Genomic DNA, 1,003 nt, shown 5'->3' with positions numbered 1-1,003 from the left:
ATTTCCAATTATTTTTTCCAATTGTGTAGATTGTTTTACTTTCATGATGAAATCCTTTGATGCACAACTGTTTTTAGTTATGATAAGGTTGCATTTATCTTTTTCTTTTGTTGCTTGTTCTTTGAGTGTAAACTCCTAAAAAAAACATGGCCTTACACAAAGTCCTAAAGATATTTTCCTACATTTTAGATAGATTTTGAGTTGATCTTTTTATATGGTGTGAGGTAGGGGTCCTCCTTCATTCTTTTGCAAACAGATATATATCCAGTTTTCCCAGCACCATTTGTTGAAGAGACTATTCTTTACAATTAAGTGGTCTTTTCACCTGTGTAAAAAATCAACTGGCCATAAATTTGAGGAATCATTTCTGAATACTCAATTTGATACCACTGCTCTGCTCTATATGTCTGTCCTTGTGCCAGTACCATACTGTTTTGACTATTATAGCTTTGTAATAAGTTCTAAGATTGAAAAGTGTGAATCCTCCACTTTGTTCTTTGTTTTCAAGATGGTTTGACTATTCAGGGACTCTTACTCTTCCAGATAAATTTGATAATTGGGATTTTCCATTTCTGCAGAGAAGGTTGTTGGAATTTTGACTGGGAGTGTGTTGAATCTGTAAATCACTTTAGGTAGAATTGACATCTCAATACTTAATCTTCCAATGCATGAACACGGAACGTCCCTCCATTTCTTTATGATTTCTTTGATTTCTTTGAACAATATTTTGTAGTTTTCCATGCATAAGTTCTTTACATCCTTGGTTAGATTTATTCCTAGATATTTTTTTTTTTAGTTGCTATTATAAAAGGAATTTTTTTTCTTGACTTCTTCTTCTGATTGTTCATTACTAGTGTATAGAAACACTACTGATTTTTTGGGCATTGATCTTGTGCCCCATCTCTTCACTGAATTCATTTATTAGCTCTAGGAGCTTTCTGTGGATTTTTCAGGATATTCTATATATAAATCCTGTCATCTACAAATATGGAAAGTTTTACTT

Source organism: Choloepus didactylus, chromosome 17 (assembly GCF_015220235.1).
Source record: "Choloepus didactylus isolate mChoDid1 chromosome 17, mChoDid1.pri, whole genome shotgun sequence".
Taxonomy (NCBI): Eukaryota; Metazoa; Chordata; class Mammalia; order Pilosa; family Megalonychidae; genus Choloepus; species Choloepus didactylus.
Note: the sequence above shows the minus strand (reverse complement) of the source record.